A 6,719-nucleotide genomic window follows, 5' to 3' on the forward strand; every position below is an offset into this window, starting at 1 on the left:
TCTTGGTCAACAGCGTTGTGTATTTTCTGCATTTTTGTGCACGTTGACTCAACATTGAGTCATTTTCAGCATCCAAAAATAGGAGAGACAGCTCAGTTTGTTGGACAGTACAGCACAGAAGGTGATGTTTTGCCTGGAGATGCAGGGAGGCCAGACGTGCATTCTGAAGAGCTCAACTGCTGAGTTCACCACAGGACATACTCAGAGGAGAAAAATAAACTATTAAAGCCCCACAAAGTATATTCACTGGAAGCAAGTGGACTGTTTATAGGTGTTTGTGTGAAAGAGAGTTAGAGATATGATGCATGCAAGTGTGTGGGAAGAATAAACACAGCTGGAAGCCTTAAACGCCAACCTATGGGTTCTTTTCCCAGTTTCAAAACCTATTTGACCATAAAAGCAGAAAAAATGTGATTGGTTTGCCAACATATTCTCGCCTGCTGTGATGCTGATTCCTTATGCTGTTTGGTGGAAGTGTGAGTTTTGCAAATTAACATAAAATATCATGCAAAAACTACTGATATAATTTGGTTGTTCCACTTCATACACACTTTTTGAAAACCCGAACTTTTATCTTCCCCTTTTCTGACTCAAGTCTCGACCTCCACTCCTGCTCCCCATGGACCAGGTGCTTGGAATAAAAATCTCAAAAACTGCTGCTGAGGTGGATAGAAGCAGCAGGAGAATGCCAGGAGCTTAATAAAAAGCATTCGGGCCACATTAAATCCAGTTTTATTGTATAAGGGGATCGTTTAAAACAAAAAGTCACTTGTAAAATATGAGCCCATTTTTCATGTGAACTAAATGAACATCAGGTTTGATTTTATTACAGTTTTAAGGTAATGAAAAAAGAAAAAGAACCTCTCAAAGTGCTGAGTTACATTCAATCCATGAAGCTCATGACCTTGAGAAGAGCTGGGTGCCACTCGAGACACAGAGAGAGTAGAAGGCCAGAGTGTGAAGGGTCCTTTTAGAAAATGCATTTCAGTTTCCAGTACAATATCTAGAGCAGAAATGTTGTGGTCAGCTTATCTTCTACAAAGCTGAGACAGACCACCAACTCAGCCATCAGGTCAGTAAAGAATGCAGGGAGCATAGAGGGTCCTTGATGAACCCAACAGCACCAACTCTGGACATTGATAAGACGGCGCCTAGCAGGAAAAGGTCAAGGAGAAGGTCAAATAGACTCAGCTTCAGAACTGAGTGAAGTCTCTTACAAGTTTTATTAGAATGAACTATTGTTACCCCAAAGGATTTGGAAAAATATGCAGTCCAGAAATCAGGTTTAAGGTAAATTTGTTGTTTATTAAACATAATTTGGTTTGGTTAAGGATCAAGCACAATCATGTCAGAATCATCAATCATTAAAAAAAAAAAAAGATCAGGGACAAATTTTACTTTTATTTTCAGGGTGGACATTTTCAAACACGTTTAGGACCGTATCACTCAAGCTAGTTTAAAAATTATCTCTTATACTACCCATTACCCATTACCCCTTTACCCATAAGTATATGGGTCTGTTTCTGCATTATGATAATATGTTCAGTCATAGCTGAGTCTTCCACCTTAGATTGATTTTTGCTTGACTGTTCAGTCAGCTGCAAGGCTTGCGGCCGAATTTGTCTGTAGCTTAGAAGTTTGAGGAGACTGCGGTGGTTGTCAAAAGCATGAATGATGATCAAACTCTCATTCAAAAGGGGGCACCAAACACACAACAGACAAAGAAGACCACAAAAAGAGAGAAAAAACAAACAAAGATGCTTGTTTTTAGGAAATGCTGTGTTAAGAGATTGCTGTTAGAGATATTGTTAGAAATATTACTTTAAATTCTTTTTTCTTCTTTTCTTTTAAACCAACAGCTGACAAGCCAGGGTAATATTGCCACTTATTGGGCAGGAGTGCAAACTGTTGACTCCTGAGTTGAATGCTGTGGTCAAGCTGACTGAAAAGTACCATGGACACAAGTGTAATTGCACTGGCAAGGTCCCAGTGGTTTGCACACATAGACATAGAAAAGGGTGTTGTGGCCTTAAATTCTAGTCTAAAAACATAACATACACCATACGCCATCTGATAGTTGACAATCAGAGCAATCATGGATGTGCGAAAAGCATTACCATGCTCTTTGGCTTTTCATACTGACCACGTAGATATAGCTTAAGGAAGTATCAGTTTGTAGTTTTAGCTGGCAAGCTAACTTGGCCAAATAAGTTGAAATGTGTGTTCAGTATTTCTAACTGTTCTGTATATAACTGAATAGATTTGACTCAGTGACAGCCTCTTTTCCAGTATCAGAGGCACATCTATTTTTTTTTTACCTCTATAACTATAAAAGCACTAAAAACAATGGATTCTGCATGGATTACCAAAACCTTAAGGAACTGATTATCTGAGCTCAAACATGAAGACCAGAACTAAGGTGGTAGATAGAAGAGAAGGTCTGCAACAAGTTCACACATGGCAGCACTCAGATACTATTAATCACTGCTGAGAAAAAAAAGGAAGCCTTACCATCTGCTACAAAAATTGCCTCTTATGACCCAACAGCAATGATGCAAAGTTGAAAATCAATGTAGTCGGGCAACAAAAGTTCACAGTACCAACAACAGATCCACATGGTGTTGATCTACAGAGCTTCCAACAGGATATTTCTTTTTAGACTTCATTGTTTAACTGAGACACAGAGACATGTGATAGCTTGAAATGTGGTTCTACTTCTTTTTTTAATTTGCCATAATTGCTTTTACAGATGTCTGACTGTAGAAGTCTTTTAATTCTTTATACTGCATGTTCAGACAGCATTGAGATATTTGTAGCTAACTGGAAGTCTTAAGTGAATGTCACAATATGAATAAATTCTTAGACCATGTTGGCTTTATTGAGGTTTTTTAACAGTAGTAAATAAAGATGGAGTGAAGCTTAAGTTATTTTTATTTTATGGGATACAAAATAACTTTGTTTCGACTATATATGAACTTAAAGAAACTCTTGCAGGTCAGTTATTCTGTGTACTAACTCGTATTTTTTAATTGCCCAAAACAAAGTCACCAACTGATCTTAAATATTTGATTACTACATTAAATCTGATTACATCCAAATCAAACACAAAAAGGGTATGAGGTTAGAATGTTCCCAGAGCAGAAATGACTCCTTTGTTATCAGAATTAACACAGGAAGAGATGCTATCTAAGTAATATTCAAGCTTCTGAAGCTGTTCTTTATCCATGTTATTTCAGTGTGCTTCATATACAGCACTCTACGTCACTATAAGTGAAAAGATATGTCCCTTCAGTCACATTTTTGTACATTCATGTTCTCAGGAGAAATGATAGCCTGTCAGGACTTTTCCGCCACTGCTACTTTTAAAAAGACCGTGTAATCGGAAGAGCTTGTTATTTTTAAAGGTTTGAAAAGAGTAGGTCCTTATTTTCTGAGTCTAAACAGAGCTTAGGTACACACCCTCCCTGCACATAGATTAAATCTGTTCTGTAAAATTATTGTCACACATTAGAGACAGTGAGTGTTCTGTGTATACAATAGAGGACATAAATACACTGCTGGCTGTTTGGAAGATACAATGACAAGTCATGAGACGATTCAGACTGATCCCCGAGCACCAAGACCTCCAAAATGACTGACAACACTGTGAATAAAAACAAAAAAACAGAGCAAGGACCACATAAAGACAGTCCACCTCCAAACATCACTGGCGCTGATGACAAACCTCTCGAAACATCGGATATGTTTTCTGTAACTTGCTGCTAGAGGAGCTCTCCCAGAAATATGTCAGTGCAAAACAAACCAGCTGCCAGTATATGGGACAGATCCCAAACCAAAGCCCAAAAGAATTCCCATCTGGTGCAAGATGGAGCCAGAATTTGGTTCAGACATGGTTTTTTCCTCCATGTGTGCCTGGCACCACTTGGGAAATCCTGGATTGGTTTTAGTAAGTGGCACCCCACCCATGCCTCATTGGGGTTGAAGACACGCCACAAAAATTACACCCTACATGAATGTTTGTCACCCAGTATAGGAAACCACTGCGAACCCACTTTACCCTCACAGGAGCGAGAATAGACCCGGGGACTCAGCCGAGCGTTTATTTGGGAAGTCTGTAATGACATCTTTTAGCTGCGCTTGGCTTTTTGTGGTGAGAGCGATGGCTCACAGCGAAACAGAAAGAGTAGGTTTGGGAACAATATGTGATATTTCATTGTTGTAGGTGGACTGTAGTTTTCTTTTCTTGCTTTGTCTTTTCTTCTCAAGATTCAACAATTCCAAATAATATGTACAGTGATTATCATTACACATGTTCAAAATGCACTGATTTGTAATCCAGTAAGAAAATACGGGAATGAAATGCTAATATAATCATCTAACTCAAACACTGGCACATCTGAGGGGTGTGGGAATCACACCAAGATTTGGACTTTTCATAAATAATTTGTACTTTTGGCTTTTGCTCTTATACAAAAGAGTTTTGAATACTTTTTGGGAATCTATTAATTTCTGGTTGAAAATCAAGACGGCCCCTAAAACTTGCGTCTTGGTAGATTTTCTAAACAGTAACTGTGTCACAAGATAAAGGAGGCCAAGGCTAGAGGACCCTAACACAGACATTTGAGACAACCTACTCGGTTAAAAAAAAAACAAAAAAAAACCTGCAGTTGTAGAACAGATAAGACTCAGGATGTGAGCACCAATATTTGCGTCACATAAACTCAGTCTGAAACAAACTAACCAAAACCAAAAGTGAAACAAACTCAGAGATTTTTAGAAAAGCAGAGCAACGTGGGTTCTTGTCTGATTCCTCTTGTTGTGTGAGGTTTTCAAACCTAAAGACTGATTTATCCAGTGGAATAATCTTGCACGAACATGCTCAAACATGAATGCATGGCCTGACCAGCACCATTCCTGACATTACCACAAAATGCATGAGCACAAATTACCAAAAACACTGGCGGAAAAGATAAGGGTTCTTCTGTAGCTGTACTGAGATTTAAAATATCACACGCTGAACCAAAATGTGATGGATATCAACAACTTACAACAAAATCCATAAAACATCTTTAGGCCAAAACTTTTAAGTATTCACTGAGTGATTTCAGTTTTATCAAATTAAAAACAACATGGAGGTTTGAGCCAATAAAGCTTTTCTAAAAGGAGTTGAAAATCCAGAATTTAGGGATCTATTCTTTTCTTATCAGACTTTTGAGCTCTGATTTGCTATTGGATCAGATAAAATTCCCAATTTCTCTCAAATCAAAGAAAAATAGGTTAGATTGAATGTTTTATTTGGCATCTTACACACGCTTTATCTGCTTGAATCCTAATTATACAATATAAAGTGTCCTTTTTCTGCACCTGTTCCTTCAGCTAAATGAACCACAAATCTGTTGATGTGCATTATATCTTCTACTTTTCATAGTTATAATCTGCTTTAAGGTCTTGTGTACTTTGAGACAGATTTTAGGCAAAGCTAAGAGGAAGAGACGAACACTCTCCCCGTCTTCACTCATCTCCTTCATCCTGAGCTTTGATGTGGGACTTCCACAGATTAGAGCCCGCTCTGAAGTTTGACTCTTTGATTAAGAAAAAACATTTACAACACACACAAAGCAAAAAAAAAAAAGGAGACTTGTATTAAACCACCCACATTACAGCTCACTTTTAACCAGGCAGTGAGAGGAAATCCAGGGGCTGTTTGCCACAGATACAAGATGAAGGAGTGGGAGGAAGAGGAGGATGTGAAAGGAAGAATTTATTCAACGTTTTGGTAAATCTGATATCTTTACAGGAATAACTCTGAACATGAATCATTCTGTAAATGGTTACTTTGTTAAACACCCACACAAGTGATGCCAAAACTTTGCAAATGTCTGTTTCACTCTGAACATGATCAGCTGAATTTAGCTGTTACTTCACTTTATGTATACTGAAAAGAGTCTAAAAGTATGAAATAATTAAATTTTTCCTTTTCTGAGTTTTGGTCTTTTTTTTTCCAACTTTCTTATGAATCGTCAATTTATGATCCTAAATTTTTGTATCACAAAACATTTTATTTTCCTTACAACTTCTAATAAACATAGTCAGATCATATTTCACCAAGACTTGCACATGATTTGGAATAACGGTGCTTTGAAATGTGAAGTATTGGGTTTAATTTCGAACATTTTGCACTGGAAGTGCTTAAGATAAAATAATAGAGCCATAAAATAAATTAATTCTGTTGGCAACTGAAAAAAACTGTACAAACTGACCCACATGGACATATTTAAACCCACAGATGTTTTTGGACATGCTCCTCTTTATCCATTTAGATAAAGCAGCGAGGCACTGAAACGATTAGCAAATAAGTTCCATCTCCTCACATAAACAACATTAAAATAAGGAAATAATTCAAAGCATGCTTTTCTTCTCCACCAACACAAACTGTATGATTCTTATTATTTTGCTTACATAATATAAATTCGATTTTCATAATCGGAGTACAAATTTTAAAACTGATTTGTCTAATTGAAAGTTTGAACTTTCGAGTCAAAGACCACCCACAAAACACACATTTAGTTTGGTAGATTGGGCAAATTTTAAAAAAAGAAATGAAAAATCTACGCGAGTTACAGTAGCCCATTCTGTGAACAAAATTTATGAGTGATGCTTGCTGAAAATCCTTCCAGTAGAAAGAGTTGGTCCACAAACACACACACTCATATTCATAC

Source organism: Kryptolebias marmoratus, linkage group LG16, assembly GCF_001649575.2.
Source record: "Kryptolebias marmoratus isolate JLee-2015 linkage group LG16, ASM164957v2, whole genome shotgun sequence".
In the NCBI taxonomy this organism is placed as follows: Eukaryota; Metazoa; Chordata; class Actinopteri; order Cyprinodontiformes; family Rivulidae; genus Kryptolebias; species Kryptolebias marmoratus.